Source organism: Thamnophis elegans, chromosome 1 (genome assembly GCF_009769535.1).
Source record: "Thamnophis elegans isolate rThaEle1 chromosome 1, rThaEle1.pri, whole genome shotgun sequence".
Lineage (NCBI taxonomy): Eukaryota > Metazoa > Chordata > Lepidosauria > Squamata > Colubridae > Thamnophis > Thamnophis elegans.
In genome coordinates this window covers 109,461,917-109,478,549 of record NC_045541.1, presented here as the reverse complement: position 1 = coordinate 109,478,549, position 16,633 = coordinate 109,461,917, and positions in this window count along the sequence as shown.

Below are 16,633 nucleotides of genomic sequence, written 5' to 3'. Positions count from 1 at the left end.
AGCCTCTGGGAATGGGAGATATACAAATAGAGTAAATAAATAAATGATAGAAGTATTCTGGCTTCAACTGCACACACTTCTCTGATTCCTTGGCTTTCTTTCTTTGTTTATGCAAAGTAACCTAGGCAGACTATAGTTGGAAAAGAGAAAAATGGAAGGAAAGAAGCTGCTTAACCTTTTCAGCTTAAGATCATTTTATCCAAATTGCATTCTAATCTATATAGATCAAGATACAGGAATTGTGTAGGCTTCTGGGGTTCCCCCCCCCCCCCAAATAAAACACATAGCTCGCAGATAACAATTCTGGAAAACAAATAAAGAATATTGCTAGTTAATCAGTCTTCAGCAGTAACTTGCCTTCAGCTACTTAACTCTTTTTTAAAAATGCAGATGAAAATATCACATAATTCTTGATAAGGTATAGTTTTATTTGGCTTCTACAAAATCTTTTAGAAGTCACGCTACTTCTTGCCTTTGCCTAGGCAGAATATTTTGCTGGGAACCACAAGGAATGTTGGGAATTCCAGAAATGTTCATCATACAACAAGAACCTGTGCCACACACACAGCATGGCATTTCCCACTTTGTCCTTCTCAAAAACAGTGATCTCTATCCCATACCACTTGACTTAAAAGAGAAATACCTCACCCCCTCAATTCTCCATTATTCCACTTCTAAGATCAAGCAGAAATTGGCCTGGTTTACATCTTTTTATTTGTATTCACCATGTTTTTCATTGCATCTTTTCTTCATGAAGACAAAAATGCCACCCCTTTTGGACAACAGGTTTCTTGTTATTTATTATTGATCAGAACTACTATTTTTTCAAAATTAAAGCAGAATTTCTTTAGAAAGTGACTGTATGTATGTGAAATATATGTAGAATATAGATCGGATTTGCACAATTTGTCGAGAGGAAAAGGCCACAGTGACAAATTAAAAATACTTGTGGGCTGCAAAGAAATACCTGAAGTGCCATTCAGCTGTTCCACAGCTAGCTGGAGCTGGTGGATGGCAGTGAGGCTTGGAGGTACTTGGCAGCATAACTTCTGGCACAGTGGCAGCAGCGACTTACTTTTTAGAAACATTGGTGAACCATATAAGACTGCTTGACAAGCTGTTTGAAACCCACATGCCATGTGTTGTGCAGGCCTGGTATAAATGATGGTCTTGATACAGAGAGGGAAGATGTGCTTTTCTTGCTGGATCTAATGGACAAACAAACTACGGTAGAAAAAGACTTACAGACCTTTTTTTTTTACACAGTACGACATAAAGATGGAAAGACTCTGAAATAACTCAAATGGAAGGATGATTGGTGAAAAACAGGGCAAAATTGACCTATTTAATTAGAGAAAAGGAAATAACTATGTTTGTCAATGACTGGAAACCCTTTATGGACTTTTTGATGAAAATACAAAAAAATGTACTTGTGCTAGAGAGAGGGGGGGAGGGAGGGAGAGAGAGAGAGAGGGAGGGAGGGAGGGAGCAATATGATAAAACTTAAACGCATTGTAACTGCCATAAAAAAGATTGGAAGGCATTTAGTTTTTCTATTTCTCTGTCTTTTTCTTTCATTTTTTAATTATTTTCTCACTACTTTTCTTTTATTTTCCTTTATTTTTTTTATATTTTATCCTGTAAAAAATTCTTCAATAAAACAAAATGAGAGAAAGAGGGAAGACCCATTACCAACCAATCAAACAGATAAACATTGATTAAGTCATATGAAGATAAGGATTCAGGAAGACAGGTCCGCCCCCACCCTTAATTCACATGAAGAGGGATGAGGGGAAGCACATTCAGATTTGCAAGATTTTGTTCCTGTAGCTATCCCACTAAAACTAGTTTTAGGCTTACTCACCATCAGCCTCTTGATTGGTCTACCTATAGCATATTACCTATATTAAAAATAATTTTATATTTCTATGAGCTATTCTTCATGGAGAAATCTGACTTTGCTAAGAGTGGACACCAACTTAATGGCACATAATCTGCTATTTTAGAAAAAGAAGATGATGTTTTAAAGATCAATATTCTATACATATAGAAGTTCTCAAAAACAGGAAAAATAACAGTCAATTCTACCACATGGTAAATTGGTGAAGATCAGAGAAATATCAGACCGTCAATAAAATAAGATCAGTTGTCAAATTCAGTAATATGTCTTTCCCACATCCGAATGTTGGACTGGCTAATGTGTTATTATAAAATAATGTTTGATATATCTTCTACTGAATTGAATCCAGTTAATGTCTGTTTACATCACCTAGCTGTTTTGTGTTTAGTTTCTCTGAAATGTATATCCAGTTCTAGTAGATATTAAAAGTGGCATGACTGGGGAAGACTCATCCTAGGGAATTAAAAATTGGTTGAATAGTTTCTTTAGGCTAAGCTTTTCTTAAATTGAATATACTACTAAATGAAATCAGGATTCATTTAGGATCATCTTCTTAAGCTAGAATAAAGGTCCAATACAAAATTCTTGGATAAATTGCTTGTAATCCCTCAAGACGACATTTCCTTATCATGGAAAAGCCTTCCTAAAAAATAGATTTACCTCAACTTTGTATAATCCGAAAAAAACAGTGTTCTAAACAACTTTTTTTAATTGGTTGGATAACACATTGGAATTTTGCATACTGTATATTTATACATACATTGCTCCACTTTAGCTTAGGTTGTTTGAATTTTTTTCATCTTTGCATTGTTCTATTCTATGTATTTTACCATGGAAATGTCATGTTGTAGCACATATTATATGAGTGTGTTAGTATAAAATCAGAAAGAAAATCAGATTGATCTCCCTTCTTTTCATAAACAAGGAAACTGGTAGATTGCAATATACTTACTATTCAGTGAAGAATCTGCAATGCCATATTGACCAATATCTTCCTTGCTTTCTAGTAGCTGACTCACTGCATCTTCCATATAAGTAATGACATGCCTTTGGGCTGAAATTAAGAGTAGAATTTGTTATCCTGTAAATGTCTTATCACATGTGTCTTTCTGTTCATCCAATTAGAACAATTAAAAATGTAAATACTTAAACCTTTTGTGATGCTTCTTACATCCTGGAACTGAAAAGCATATACACTGACCTTGTTCACACATTTCAGTATGCCTTAGTTTCTTTGGTTTAGGTTAGCATATATTAATTCAGGCACTGAATATTATAAGCCATGACTGATGTTATAATACTTAGCACTAGCACTTAGATTTATATACTGTTTCATAGTGCTTTACAGTCTCTCTAAGCAGTTTACAGAGTCAGCATATTGTCTCCAACAATCTGGGTCCTCATTTTACTCACCTCGGAAGGATGGAAGGCTGAGTCAACCTTGAGCCCATGAGATATGAACTGCGAACTGCAGCTAGCAATCAGCTGAAGTAGCCTGCAGTGCTGCACCCTAACGACTGCGCCACCTTGGCTCTTCTTTGTTATAATTTGCAATTTGTTACAACAAATTATTTGACTGTGAATTATTAGATAAACTGTATATGCCCCCTAAAGTTGCCTCCTGGCAAGTTGGGCAGCGTATAAATTGAATAAATAAACAAATAGGCAAACTCTGTGTGAACACAACCAGGTGTACAATCTTATGCTATCATCTTAATGAAACGTGTCCTGAAAAATGTACATCCTATGTGCTGAGATATCTGAAATCCTGAGATTTGATCACATTTTCTCCACATCATTAAAACAATTCTTAAGTCAGGGATACATGTTTGTGTGTTATATAACAGAACTAAAAATAACATCATAAGTGAATAACTTATTGTGTTTTGTATTTGTCAGCTACTACAGGAAAACAAATGAAATAAAAATAAAATTTTAGATACAATTATGTATTGGGCTAAGCAGATTCTTAATATATTACTGTTCAGTTATGCAACAAAATAACCTACTAGAACCTTCCAGAGAGTAAGGTCAATTCTTACAGAACTTCAAACTTATTATTTCACAATCAATATTGGACCCACTTATATTCTGAACCTGCCATTTTAGTAGTTTGACCCTCAATATGTCTCACAAAGCCTATTGCAATTCCTGAGCCAACATAAGTTGGGCACCCATTTTAAATAGACTAAATGAATTCCTTTATTAAGATTAACAGAATAACAGAGCTGGAAAGGACCTTGGAGAACTTCTAGTTCAACTCTTTGCTCAAGCAGGAGACCCAACACCATTCTGGACAAATGACTGTCAATTTCTTCTTAAAAACCTCCAGTGATGGAACATCCACAACTTCTTTAAAAAAAAACACACAATTTTCATTTGTTTTTTAACAAGGACAAACAAACATTAAAAAAAAAAACTATCTTCCATTACAAATTGTAGAAAGTGTGTCAGTTAGTTATAGTATTTCCATGCATCTCTTCCATAATCACCACCTGCTTTTCATATCAAATTTGCATATTTTAAATTCACCTATATTCATGTATATCACAATTATTATATCTTGACCTTAATTTGACTATAATTGTTTTACATTCTTTTATATATAATATTCAAAATCTAGAATGATTATATGATAACGTTCCATTAAATCATCCTAAAATCATCTAATCACAATAAATTTTTATAACATATTCTAGATAAGCTTTTACCTCCTCTCATAATCTCCATGTGTTGTTTATATAAAATTTCATATTATCAAACTAATATATCTATATGTATTGTTATCATTGTTAATCATTATTTAACTATAGCTATTGTCGCTTCATTTTATACATACTGCTAGTAAAGTAAATTTAACTTAATTTTTATTATACATTTTCATTGCATCAACCTGTATCCTTCCAGCAAGAGTGCGGTCTTATATCTCTTGCCATTTGTAACATTAATGTTCTAGTTACTTTCTTAATAAATCTTGTATAAACCTCCCTTGGCAACATGCTGTTCTCACAACTTTGGTTATTGCTAGTGCTTCTATCATGATTTCTCTCCTTATCTCCATCATTTTTTCCCTCTTTTCTTCTGTGCTTTGAAGTCTGGGTAGAGTTCCAATCCATCCATCTCCCCTTTCCATATTCCGTTCTTGCCATTACCAACCACGCTCACTTTGTTGTCAATATCCACATTTTTTTTATTTCTTTGCTTATTTTTTTCTTCCATCTTTTGAACTCTGTCCTCCACTTTCTTCATTTGGTGAACATTCTCAGTTTCTCCATCAGATTTTTCTGTTTTGTATTCCATATTCTCCAATCTCTTTTCAATTCTCTCTGTCACAACTAATAAGATTTTGAATTTCAAACATAATCATTTGCAATATTACAGTTTCTTTTTCCTGCTCAGCCATTCTTTCAATTTTGCAGACACTGCCACTATAGGGTTCAAGGCTATTTTAATAAACTTCAAACAGGTTCATTTATTATCTTTCAAGTCAAAATGGTGTCTTCCCTCCAATAGCTAGTGATAGAACTTCCAAAAGGCACCTGTATAAACAACTTGTGCTCTTCCGACTATCACTGTCAGTAAACAAACTGAAAGAACCTTGAATCTCAAGTGATCAAAGAGAAAGAAAAGAAAAAACAATGCATCCAGCCTCCAGCCTCTAAGTGGCAGTGTAACTGCTTTTCCTCCTATTGTTACAACCCTCTTTATAATCCTTCTTATTTTCTTCTTTATATTCCAAGCTTAAGAAAGAAAAAAAAACCCTTAAATGGAGATCAAAAACAATCCAATCAATCAAATCAAGCATTATTTTAAAAAAGGACAATTCTAATCCATAGGTATAAGCAAAAGTGAAAAAAGAAAAAGAAAAAATTAATCCATTCAGTTTAAAAAATAGGAAGCCCTGCAAAAATTCTTTTTTTTTAAATATAATTTTTATTAAACATTATTACCTTTAAAAAACAGGAAGAAAAATACAATGACATAAATACAACGACATAAGCAAAACAAATCATACATAACAATATAAAGTAAAACATACAGATACAAATGCCGTTTTAAACATACAACCCCCCCTCCCCCCCCCCCACGGTGACAGTCATTCACAGCCCAGTTTTTTCTTTCTTTCCTCATTATTAGGTCTCTAAGCCACATCTTCTCATTGCAAGATTCAGGGATCTATTACGGTACCTATGTTAACTTTCCCCATTTTAAGTCCCTGCTGTTCTCCTAGTCGCCCACATATACCATAGGTTCCAGCTAAGATAATGTTCTGTTTCTCCTTTGTCCCTCAGCCAACCCGTCATTCTGTCCATTTCTGCACATTCGTAGATCTTTTTAACTATAGCATCTTCCGACGGTATAGTGGTGGATTTCCAAAATTGTGCATAGGTTATTCTTGCGGCCACAATTATATGCAGGCTCAAATGCCATATTGAACTGCTTATGTTATCTGGTTTGATGCTTAGTAACAAGTTCTCAGGTCTCCATTCAATGTTTGCCCCGGTAACCTCTTTTAACCATTTTTTAATCCTTTTCCAATATTTCGTGGCCTCAGTACAGGACCACCAAATATGATAGACTGTGCCATCCTTTCTTCCACATTTCCAACACAATGGAGATAACCCAGGAAACATCTTGGCTAACCTCGTTGGGGGGAAGTGCCACCTATAAACCATCTTGTATATGTTTTCTTTGAATGCAGTAGATGTTGTACGTTTAATGGTCTTACTCCATAGATCCCACCATTTGCCCATTCAATTTCATAACCTAGGTTTCTCTCCCATACTATTAGAAGGCTTTTGTCCACCTCTTCATTAGTATCTTGGCAGGTCAAAATTGGTAGATCTTCGATAACATTTTCTTGTCTCCACCAAACAAGATCTTATCTAGCCCCTGAGGGTTTGGGTAGATCCCGAAACGTGCCTTATCACTTTTAAACCTGTTTCTAACCTGTAAATATTCCCACCATTCCAAATTCCTTCCCTGTTGCTCTAATTCCATTTTTGTTTCATGTTGCCATCTTCTGTCATGATATCTTTATATGTTATGTTTCTTGTCCAATTAAATAGACTCGGATGCGTTAAGGCCTCTAATGGTGCCAACCAACACGGAACCCTAAGATAATATTTTTTCCTCATTTTTTCCCAGACCCCCATCAAAATATTCCGAATATAATGTCCCATGAAGTACCTATGGGGGGGTGTCTCTTTCTTGCCAGAGGGAGGCATGCCATCCCTGGGGAAGGTCATGTCCCTCTATAGCCAATAGGCGCCTTCTATTCAACATCACCCAATCTTTCACCCATGTCATGATTGCTGCGTTATAGTATGCTTCCCAGTTGGGTACTCCGAAGCCTCCCAGTTCTCTGCGTTTTTGCAAAGTTTGGGCTTTGATTCGTGCTTTCTTGCCTTGCCATATAAACTGTGTCACTATTGTCTCCAAGGATTTTAAAAATTTTTTGTCTAATTTAGTTGGTGCCGTTTGAAACAAAAACAAGAATTTTGGTAATACATATGTCTTGACTGTCGCAATCCTGCCCATCAGAGACAATTGTTTGCTACTCCAATTAGTCATATCTTTGGATACCTGTTGTAGCAATTTCATATAGTTATCTACCTTGATAGAGGAACATCTCTCCGTGAGCCAAATTCCCAAATATTGTACTTTGTGGGCCATGTTGATCCCTAACAGGCTTTGTACTTCCCTTTTCTGGTTCAGAGTCATAATTTTAATTAACAGTTTTGTCTTCTCTTTGTTTATACGTAGCCCCGCTATCCTACCGTACTCCTCTATTTTACGTAAAAGTTGTATCCCAGACGCCATAGGGTCCTCCAGGATAAAAACAAGGTCATCGGCGAAAGCCTGGACCTTAAATTCCTGAGCTTTAGCTCGTAACCCTTTAATTTGTGTATCGCTTCTCACTATTCTAAGAAGGGGTTCTAATGTGAGGATAAACAGTAGGGGGGATAGCAGGCATCCTTGTCTTGTGCCTTTACCAATCACAATGTCACCCGCCTCTTCTCCGTTTACCAATATTGTCGCAGTTTGTCGTACATAAATTGCCCGAATTGCATTTAAGAAACTTTCTCCAAACTTCATGTTTTCTAGTTGTGACAACATAAAATTCCAATTTACCCAATCAAAAGCCTTTTGTGCGTCAAGAACATAAAGGCCACTTGTTTATCTGTCCGAGCTTCATAATATTCTAAGGCATCCAAAATAATTCTGACATTGTCTTTCAAATGCCTTGACGGCAGGAAGCTGTTCTGATCAGGGTGTATAAATTTGTTAAGGAAAAATGTGAGTCTATCTGCCAATATAGCTGCAAAGATTTTATAATCCACATTCAAAAGTGAAATGGGCCTATAGTTTTTAATTTGGGTACGGTCAGCTCCAACTTTAGGCAAAAGGGTTATATAAGCCTCGGCCCATGATTTCGGTGCAATAGAATCCGTCAAGACAGCATTAAATATTTCTATCATCTCTTGTCCTAAAATTTCCAAAAAAGATTTATAGATTTCAACTGGCAAACCATCCATGCCAGGAGTTTTGTTGTTTCCCATTTTTTAACTGCCTTTCTAGTTCCTCTAATGTTATCTTTTGGTTCAGTACCCCTTTTGCTTCATTTGAGATCTTGGGTAGATTTGCATTATCTAAAAATTCCTTAATTTGGACCTCAGAAACTTCTTCCCTACTATATAGTTGCTGAAAAAAGCCTTGGATAATTTCGTGTTTCTCCCCCTTGGTTTCTACTAATTCCCCTTTACTATTCTGCAGTTGAGCTATACGTCTGCTCTCTCTTTCTTTTCAAAGTCTATAAGAGAGCCAGCGACCCAGTTTGTTGGCATGCTCAAAAAAGTTTTGCTTAATCCCCCTAAGTTTTCGAGCGACATCCTCCTGGTCTAAAAGAGAGATCCCATGCTTAATTCTAGCCATTTCTTCTTTTTTCCTATCATCTAGTGGGTTCTGTTGCAAGGCTTTTTCTACCACCTCGTTTAGTTACCCATTTTGCCCTCTCTTCTAATTTTTTCTTGTGGGTACCTATTGTATGTTTAATAGCTAGGCCTCTCATATAAGCCTTGGCCGTATCCCAAAGTATTTGTGGGGTTACTCCTTTCCTATTTCTTCAAAAAAAAACCTCATTTCCCTTTTAAACATTTGCTGAAATTCTTGTTCTTTCACTATCTCTGTATTCATCATCCACCTTCTCTTCCTCCCCTGCCTTACTCCCTTCCACACCAATAAGAGTGGATTGTGATCGGCCCAGGTGTTGACCTCAATTGCTGCTTCCTTAATCAAGTCCCCAATTTCCGGTGTCAACCAGGCCATGTCGATCCTAGAACAGGATTGGTGTCTATGTGGAAAAAAAGTAAATTGTTGTTTCTGTGGGTGGAGTTCACGCCATACATCCTTTAATTCATATTCCTCCCTCATGTCTTCAAAGGTTTTGGGGAGAACTCTCCTCCTTTCTCTTAATTTCCCCCCCTTTTGGATGTTTCCTGGGTTGTAATCCATTGTCCTATCTGCCACCGCATTATAGTCACCCACCACACAAATATGATCATAGCCTAACTCTGCAATTTTTAAATGCAACCTTCTAAAGAAGGTACTTTGGTTGTCATTCGGTGCGTATATGGCCACCAGCAAGATTTTATATCGACCAAATTTCAATTCGACCATTAAGATTCTACCCTCCCCATCCGTATACACCAATTTAGAATCGATATGGTCTTTAACATACAACACAATGCCCCTTTTCTTTTCATCTGCTAAGCTTGTATACATTATACCCAGCCGGGGGTAATACAACACATTTTGCTGGTGGTTCGCTATATGTACTTCTTGCAAGCATGTCAAATCACAATTCTTTTTCCATAAAGCATTCAGTAATTTATTTCTCTTTCTTAGTGAATTCAAACCATTTATATTTAAGGAAATTAAGCGAAGTTCATCCGCCATGTTTATTTGTTTAAGGCTTTAGCTTTTGTTGTCTGCCTCGTTTGCGGTCTCTCATCTCTGCTTTGTTTCTCATTTCCCCCTTTCTCATCTCCCGGGACACTACTCTTTCGCTCTTCTCCTTGGCTCTTATTGTCCAGTTCTCCCTCATTATTCTGAGTTCCCTTCTTCAACTGGCTTACGATAAAGTCTTGCGCATCTTGCAATGATTCAATCCGAAACCTCTGGCCTTGCCAGAGAAAAGATAACCCTTCTGGGAAAAGCCACCTATACATCACCTGAAGTTTCCTCAGTTGTGTTGTTAGATCCTGATATTTCTGCCTCCTTTCCCTCACTCTTCTTGGTATCTGTTTTAGTACTATGACCATCTCCCCCGCATACATGGTATTCTGATCACGTGCCTTCTGGTAAATTTCTTCCCTCAGGGATCGCTTAGTAAACCTCACGTGCACTTCACGTGGCAGTTTCTGTCTCCTAGTATAAGAAGTATAGACTCTATATACGTCATCGATGTCACTCTGTATCAACAATTTATCTTTCTGGGCGATCCCTGCTATCATCTCCACCATGATTTCTTTCAGTTTCTCCCCTCTTTCCTCTGGGATATTTTGAAATCTGAGAAAGAAGGCTGACTTTTCTAATTCCAACATAGCAATCTCATCCTCCAACCTTCTGTTAGTATGTAGCTGCCTCATTTCCCACCTCGCCATATTCTCTTCACTTTCCTTCATTTTTACTCCTAACTCTTGAATTTGACCCTCCTGTTTCTCCATTTTTGTCCAAATCTCCTTTTGCTGTAAATTCAACTGTTTCAGTTCACCCCTCATGTCTCCCATTTCATTTTTGATATCGGCCAGGGATTTTTCGGTGATCTCTTGATTCCTAGCAATACTATTTTGTATCGATAGCAAAGTTGTCTGTATATTTTGCAGTGTGGGTGCCTTCTCTACCCCAGCCATATTGTCTAAAGTTCTGTGTGTTATTGGAGGAGTTGAAGATGGGGACGGCTGAGTAGGTAATGTCGAGGTTTTTTTTCCCACCTTTGCCCAGCTCATATCAATTAAGTTAAGAATATCCCACTGCTTCATAAGCTATCTGCTACCAGTTTGAGCAATGTTCCAACTTATTTTGCTGCTATCTATAGAGAAAAATATATATAAATATAGTCCCATAGAAAGGTCTAAAAAAGGTACAGGAAGGGGCTCATATCAGGAAGAGAGGAAGGAGGGGGAGGCAAATACATCAACACAAAAAGAAAAAAAGAAAAAAACAGACCTCAAAGAGAAGAGAGTAAAAAAGAAAAAAGGTTCAAGTATCCAACGCCAGTTCCAAAAGGAGAAAAGAGAAAAACAATGCACACAGTGGATATAATATTGACTGTCTCACATGGAGCCTCAGCGCAAAAGTTTTCCAAAGGTCTTAGTAGCAAGCAGGGCAAGTTCGCTGGTTACTCAGCACAAAAGCTTTCCACAGGTCTTGATAGCAAGTTAAGCAGATTCGCTGAGTACTGTCAGCTATGCCTCTGGGTAGAAAAAAAAGCTTCCCTCTTCTCTGTTTCCACCAACCTAAGCCGCCTTCAACGACTCTTTATAATGTAAATCCGTCTTCAATTGTTAGTTCATTTACTCCTGTTTGTCTTAATTGCCGCTAAAAGTCCCATCAAAGAGGGGAAAAAAAGATTGCCAGAGATGCAGTAACCAAATAGTAAATCCAACTTACACTTCAAAAAAGTTAGGGTGTCCAGATTCACTCCAAAAATCCTACGCCAGACAAAAGTGCTGTATCATGGCTGGGACAGCTCACGCGTCCCTCTCCAGGAGTCTGGGATCAATGCAGAGCCTCTGTTTAGCTGAGGAGATTGCACTTCCCCCCGCCTGCAGAGAAGCACCTCTATTCTTCGCTGAGTCCCTCCAAGACAGCGAACGGCAGCTCTCTATGCCGCCAGACCCCTGATTGTCAGCAAGACTTCGGAGCAATCTCCAAGCCTGCCGCCATAGCCAATGATGTCACCGGAAGCCCCGAAGCCCCTGCAAAAATTCTATCCGTGAAAAAAAAAGAAAAAAATAGAAGCTGGATAACACACTAAGTTCAATGCAGATCAATATCGCCGCCTACAGTCTTTTGTCTTCAATGTTAACTTAATTTTTTTTCTTGGGTAGTCTCTTCCTCTAATAATAAAATTTCCTCATCAATTCGATACACTTTCTCTTTCCGCTTTCTTCCCGTTGCGGAGCTGTCCCAACTTCAGCAGCTTCATTAGCTGCGTTTCGGTCGCTGGAAAAAAAAAGGCTATTTCCTGGATCTTTCAGGGACTTTGCGGTTTCCCTGAGATCAGCAGGAGGTGCCCTTCTTAATCACCATCTCTGAGGGATGGTTTAGGTCCAAACGGACTGTCCAGCAGCAGAAATTCGACTGCAATCTCGGAACACCAAGATCGAACGTTGTGCCGTCGTGATGTCAGCTCTCTTCTCCCATCCACAACTTCTTGAGGCAAACCATTTCACTGGTTAATCATTCTCACTGTCAGGACATTTCTCCTTAATTCTAGCTTGGATCTCTTTTTGTTAAGCTTCACCAGCTGTTTTGAAAGAACTAGACACATAGTTTTAGTACAAATATTTCAGGATAGCAGATATATCCTCCTAAAATACCTCCAAAGCATGTTTTTTTTTCTGATGGACTCCAACATACATCAAAATGACATACAAAGAAGTTGACACATTAAAATTAAATAGTTCATAAACAAAGCTGTACATTTTCAAGTGTGCTGGGATAAGAGTCATTGCAAATGGACAAAGGACACCATTCATTTATAAATTTCATAATTTCAGTAAACCGGGTGTGGTCAGTGCGTGATGCATCTGGCCCATGGGCCAGGAGTTTGACAGCCCTGCTCTACAGGGAGGTTAAGTTTTTATTTGAATATTTTGTATAGTATCAAGACTTGGTCAGGCAATAGATGTGCAGTCAGATAGTTCAAGATCTGATAAAGCGATTGTTTGATTTTCAGTAGATTTTTTAATCTTGGTTGTCATTATATGTATTTAAATGATATATAGGTAAGCTACCTAGATTTACATTGGATACTGAATTGTACCAAGTGCCACACAGAATTTCACTTTCCATCTTTGGAAATGTCATATTTTTGGGCAATGACATTCAAAATTTACAAGTAATTCTATTTAATTGCAACATAATGTAGCTGGCTCAGTCACTCCAGAAAAGTCAGAAGCATATGACAGTTACTAGGATTATTTATCACAAAAAAACACAATGCAACTGCTTTTATTTTCTTTGTGATTTTCTTTTTTGTTGTTTTGTTTCTTTGGATAGATGAAATAAAAGAAAAGTGGGTTACTAATGAGAATTTGTGAAATATCTGGATTTGCCACTCTAGAATTCCGTAAAAAGACAGATTAATACAGCTTCATCAGAAATTACCCAAATTTTACAAACTATTTGCCCTGATGTTTCCTTGTAATGAAGTAGAATAGCAACATACAGGACTATACTCCAGACAATGTCATGAAAAAGCAACAGTCTTATTATTTCAAGTTATTAGAAAATGCATCCCAGAAGCAAAGGAATATCCTTTCATTTTATATTATTTTAAATGTAATGAGTGCCATTGAGGATAAACTTCCAAAAGAAAAAAACACAAGGAAAATACTATATTTCTTCCTTTCTATTGTATGAATAACTGCCTCTCCATCTCTCTATTTCAGTCTTCCTGACTTGTACATGGTCCATTTTATCAAATTAATCAAGTGCTGATCCAGTGGTTGCGACTGGAATTGACCAATTGGCTTGTCACTGAAGCCTGATATTATGAGCTAAAAGACAGTGACTGATTCAAGGTCACCCAGTCAGCTAAGGTAGGACTTGAACGCAGTCTCCTGGTTTCTGGCCTGGTGCCTTAATTACTAGACCAAACGGGCTCTCTAACAGCTCACCCACATACAGTACCTATTTTGTTCACCCTGATGAAAATGATAAGATGGGAAGGGAGGACAAACCCAGGAGAAATGTCTAGAAAACATGACTTGCTACTGGGCATTATTATTATTAAAATTTTGCACAGGTTCTGATTGCTATCAGGTTTTTATTTTGTTTGTTTGTTTTGAACCTAGAACATTATTTAATACAAAAGTGGGTAAAACACACCCTGGAAAATACCTTGCGGCCAACAGCAGGGTTGTCAGACAGAGGTTCAAAGATATTATCTGGTAATAAAAGATATAGGGTGTAGTTTTATTTAATTATTTTAATGCAAAAGAATAAATGTTAATTTATGTGAGTGATTAAAGAAAAATAGCTCTGCGCACCTGTATCGCCTCAGGGAAGAACGACTAATGCAATTCAGTCAGTCACACTCCAAAGTTAACAGCAACCAGGTTATTTTCATTTTTGCCCCTCCCATCCTTTTCTTCTCATCTCCAATTCTATGCTCAGTAATTCCAGAAATTATTCTAGCTAGAGACAATGTTTACCAAATTCAAATACAAACTGGCAATAATTGTCCACATTTCTCACATCTATTAGGATTTTTTTCTCCTCACAATGGGAAGATACAGACACCACACACACACACACACAAACACACATACACACACACTAAGCCCCGGGGGGGGGCGTATTTTGGCTTAGCTCTTGCCTAAGTTCTGAGTATTAGTGAACAATTGGGAGAGCAAGCTCCTTGGCCAGTTAGCAATATAGCCAGGAAACGGGACCCTTGACACATTTAGCATCCCAGGCTGGGGAACATAGCCATGTTTTTAGGACCTTACGAAAGGCTAACAGGGTTGGGGCATTCTGACCTCCAAAGGGAAACTGTTCCATAGAGCAGGGGCCACTGTGGAAAAAAGCTTGTCTTCTGGTCCACCCCAGCCAACATTCTTTGGCAGATAGCATTATGCTCGACCTAGTTGGACTAGTAGAGACTCTTGAAAAAAGGCGATCCATCAGGTATCTTATACAAGTATGCTATATATATATAGTGCACTTGGTTTCTTAATAAAACAAGAGTGCCTCATGATAGCCTCTTTTATAAATTATGAAATATAAACTAGATGCTGTTGAATGCACTCACAGTTGGTTCAGCAAAGACACTCAAATTGTGCTCATTAATGGCTCTACTTCAGGCATAGGGCTCTGTCTTGGGCCCTATGATTTTCAATGTTTTAATTAATCACTTGGATGAGGAAGATGAGGGAATATTTACCGGGTTTGCAAATGACACAAAGTTGAGAGGGGTGACTAATACTTTAAATGAAACACAGAAAATTTAGAAGGATCTAAGGTTTGAGTGGTGGGTTGACACGAATAGGGTGGAATTTTGTAGAGAGAAGTGTAAAAAATTGCAACTGGCTGGGGAAAAAGGTACAAGTATAGGATGGAAGAGATTTCGCTTGGCAAAAATACTGTAGTTCACAAGGATACCTAGCTTCTTTTCACAAGTTAAATGTGAGCCAGCAGCATGAAGCAGCTGCTGAAAAGATAAATGCTAATTTGAGATGCACGAACAGGACCAGAGAGTTTAGATTACAGGGAAGGAAGTGCTGGTAAACACATCCTTAAGAAAGAGGTGATCCTGTCAACATTTATAGAAGTAGCGGTCTGACCCATCCTGAAAAAGCCATCACTAGACAATCACTTCCTAGACAATTTTTGTCCTGTCTCTACCTTTTCCATTTTTAAGGAAGATTGTTGAGAAAGTTGTCACAGTTCTGCTATATAAAACCATGGAGGAAACAGATTATCTGGACCCCTGGACCTTCACTCAAGTTTCAGGCCCATTCATGATACAGAAATGGTCCTGGTCACACTTGTGGATGACCTCTGGCAAGAGCAAAATAGAAGTAGTGGACCTGTCCTTGCTCTTTTTGACTTCTCAGCAGGTTTCAATACCACAGATCATAGTATCCTTCTGGACTGGCTTCAGTGGTTAGTTAGACAGAGCACAGTTTTGTGCTAGTTCTTCTTCCTCCAGATACTGTAGGTTCTAAGCAGAGTTTTTGAAGGGAGACATGTAGCTAACAGCTCCTGCTTGTGGAATAGCAATAGCAATAGCACTTAGATTTGTATACTGCTTCACAGTGCTTTACAGCCCCTTCTAAGCAAACAACAAAAAATCCTCAAAGGGCAGCCTCAAACGACCACCACGTTTTTTTCTGCCATCAATTTTCCATGTTTTTCTCTTTCCATATTGTAGTTTTGTAATATAATTAAATGGATTTCCATTAAGATTATGATAATTATCATTTTAAAGTTATCAAATAAATGGAGAAAATTGTGTTAAAGATATTTTATTTTTTACATTTTAACAGATACAAGTTTTGCACATATCAACATATTCTTATGAAACAAAGATGATGGAGAACTAAGCACTCTCAAACCCAGATGAATTGGAAAATTGAAGCAAAGTTCATTTGATTTTCCTTTGATTTAAATGTTTACAATCTCTCTTGCTCATATATATATATATATATATATATATATATATATATATATATATATATATATATATATATATATATATATATATATATATATAATGTTATATTTATGCTGATAAATAAATAAAGGGAGACTAGTATAGATCTATTTCAAGCTATTTAGCTGTCATCAGCTAGCCATACCCAAGTTTTTGGGAATCGAACCTGTGCTCTATTGCCTCCCAGGCAGGGAGTTAACCATTTGAGCTACAGAGACCGACTCCTTTATCAGCCAGCCAGGGTGGGAGGTATATACTTAAAGTCACAACCCCTGGTATGCCCA